The sequence below is a fragment of the Bubalus kerabau genome, chromosome 18 (genome assembly GCF_029407905.1).
Source record: "Bubalus kerabau isolate K-KA32 ecotype Philippines breed swamp buffalo chromosome 18, PCC_UOA_SB_1v2, whole genome shotgun sequence".
Classification (NCBI taxonomy): Eukaryota; Metazoa; Chordata; class Mammalia; order Artiodactyla; family Bovidae; genus Bubalus; species Bubalus kerabau.
In genome coordinates this window covers 45,539,187-45,542,259 of record NC_073641.1, presented here as the reverse complement: position 1 = coordinate 45,542,259, position 3,073 = coordinate 45,539,187, and the positions used below count along the sequence as shown (strand labels likewise).

Sequence of the window (3,073 nt, the reverse complement as noted above, 5' to 3'; positions counted from 1 at the left end):
ATCAGCAAAGTATTTGAAGCACAAATACAAGGACAGGGAAGCACCTTTGGTAAAGATGCTGATAGAGACCTTTTAATGGTACTATAGAAAAACAAGGTGACATTGGTTTTATTGAAAGGAAACATTAGCTTCTAGTATTTTTTAACATGCAGACAGGATTTAGAGGCAAGAGTCTATTGCAGCTCTTTATACTGAATGACTGTTGAGAAATAAGTACTTTCTTGAAATGATGTTGAAAAGCACCGTGTAAGCTTTTGTGAAGACTATGTGAAAAAGATAATAGGGAGAAGGGTATAATTCTTGATCTAAAGTGAAGAACCTGGGAACTGACTATCAAAGATAGTATATACCCAAAACTCAGAAATCAATGGCTTATTTTAACATGCTGTAAGCCATACATTTTAATGGATATGCACTATGCTAATTTTTTTTTCCCTCAGTCAACTCTGGCTGAAGGAGAACTTATATTTAAGTACAGAAAACTCAATAGTATACATGTGGCCCAGTTTGGTGGGCAGTTCTTTGTCCTTTGCCTTTTCCAGCATGGCAAGGCAAGCCACCAATTTCAGACCCAGGACATTGCCTCCCCTAGTGATGGGGAACCCCTTATATCTGTCAGTATAATTGGTCCTGATATTGTAGCTTCCAGCTGCTTAGCCAGAATTAACTTGTGTGAAGGTGATGGTGGTATTAATCTTGCTGTGGACTATATGCCCCAGCCTAGGCTTCACCTTGATAATGCAGTAGGAAACCCCCACTTTAAGACACAGGCAGACAATCAGCCCAGTAGGGTCCACATTTGTGCAATGACTACCAGTGAGCTTTCTTGTTCTCTACCAAGGTGGGGACAGTCTGAAACCCTGCTTGAAGGACATATGGCCTCTTAGTGGGGACATCCCCTTTGCCCACAGCTTTTTTCTCAAGCGCAGCTAACAATCTCTTGCTTTGTCTATGGTCTGTACTTGATGGCCAGCTTAAGCGGCTGTGTAGCTGTTCAGCTGTCCAAGGCTTGGTTAAATGGGTGAACTGGTTCACTGCAGGAGGCACTTTCAACTGCTTACAGAGGATAGCGTTTTGTCAGTGCATCTTGGCCATGTCACAAATCAGTGAAGTGCCTTTTTAAGCTGGATGTCCTTTCCAGAGACAGAAATCTTGGGCCTTTCCTCAAACAGGTGGTTTACCACCTTCTTGGCTTCCTGATTCTTCACAACAGCAGGGACTAGGACTACCTTCACAACAACTCTTATCAAGTAAATGCCATGATTTTCCACTGCTAACAGGAGGAAAATAACATATAATCACATAACTGATATGTAACAAGGCCAGGATTTGGGCACAATTTGACAGTAACCAGAGACGATCATTTTTATTGTACAATATAAATAATTTTTACTAAAATTTTAAACAATTGATTCTTTAACATTCCATGAAAAGAAATGAGAATATTCAATGTTCTTTTTGAGACACTGTGCCTAATATTCATAACACATGCTACTATCATGAAGGAATAATCTCTAGTTATTCATGGTTATCTGAAAACGTCAAAAAACTCAAACCAATGGTCCAGTTTATAAAAAGAAAGAAAAAAGAGGGCTAGAGGGAGGAAGGACAGAAGCCAAATCAATGTATAGCTTTTAGTCAGGAAAAATCTTATTCTTTTTGATCAGATTAAAATATCCCTGCCCTCAAAAGTTTTCTATCACCAATATATCATTTTTCCTTTGTTCCCTTGTGTTTTCATAATATTTTGTTCATATTACTACAGTGATATACAAATTCTTACCCAACTTATAGAATAAACTGTGCTATTTATAACAGATCAGATAAGAGCTTTTTTATGTAGAAAGTGTCATGGATTTATGATTAACTTAACTGAGTTGCTGATCACTTGCTTGATGCAATATTTCAGGATGTTACTCAACTAACAACTTGGCAATATGATTGAAAAAATATTTATAGGATGGAAAATTAGCTTACTGTCACAACAACTGGATAAATATGATAAGGATAATTCCAAGTATCAAAAGCATATAATATGTTGTTTTTGCTTACATGCTGCAGTTATGTATCCATAAAATGATTATATCGCAACAAAATAAAAATACTGTTTGTAAGCCAACTGGTAACCAATCTATCTTCCTCATTCTTTTTTAACCCTAAATAAATGGCAACCCACTCCAGTGTTCTTGCCTGGAGAATCCCAGGGACGGGGAAGCCTGGTGGGCTGCCGTCTATGGGGTCACACAGAGTCGGACAGGACTGAAGTGACTTAGCAGCAGTAGCAGCAAATCTAATGACATGGAAACAAATTTGTAAGTATATTGTTATATTTACACAAATGTAATAAGTGTTATTTCAGTGTGAAAAGGCTGCTTGACAATAGAAATCTTAAATATGTTATTTTGTCAATAGCAATACCAACATAGCAGAGCTCATTAACAACTGATGCCGACATATAACACAAAAAGTTGTTCAACTGTTGGTAGCTGCTGATAAAATATGATTTTGATATATCTTCAAAATATTTCTTTCATGAGACCTGTTGTAAGGCCCTCTGCTATATCTGTTGTAGGAAAGATGCTAAATTTAGTGGGTGTGCAAAGAAAGCAGAAATGTATATGAAAATCCAGATGATTTTGTTTTTGTGATAAAAATGAAGCATGAAGTACTAACTGGCTAAGTACTTGGGTGATTCTGTTAAACAGCAAATTGAAAAAATATAGAAGAAATTTAAAACAAACATCTGAAAGTGACAGCATTAGATCTGTTTGGAAATGTATTCAGCAGGCTTCCTCTGCAAGTGATGTATAAAGTTTCAACTTGTCAGATTGCTTAAATGAAACTGCATCTCACCATGGAAGATATCTCCAAATCCTTAAATTAAAGAGAAGACAATTTCAGACACTCATCATTAACGAGGTAATAAAGAAACACACACACACACACACACACACACACACACACACTCTTACTTCTCCCTGACCTTAGCTGAAAATGAGCACTAAATAATACTTCAAAAGTGCATTACACCATCTCCAACAAGAATCTGGCAGGTGACAGTGAGGAAAATGTT

General features: G+C 37.0%; 1 pseudogene; it reads right to left on the bottom strand.

Moving 5' to 3' along the window:
- Window positions 1–440: 440 nt before the first annotated feature.
- On the bottom strand, window positions 441–2,455 carry LOC129633039 (60S ribosomal protein L7a-like; annotated as a pseudogene).
- Window positions 2,456–3,073: the final 618 nt, after the last annotated feature.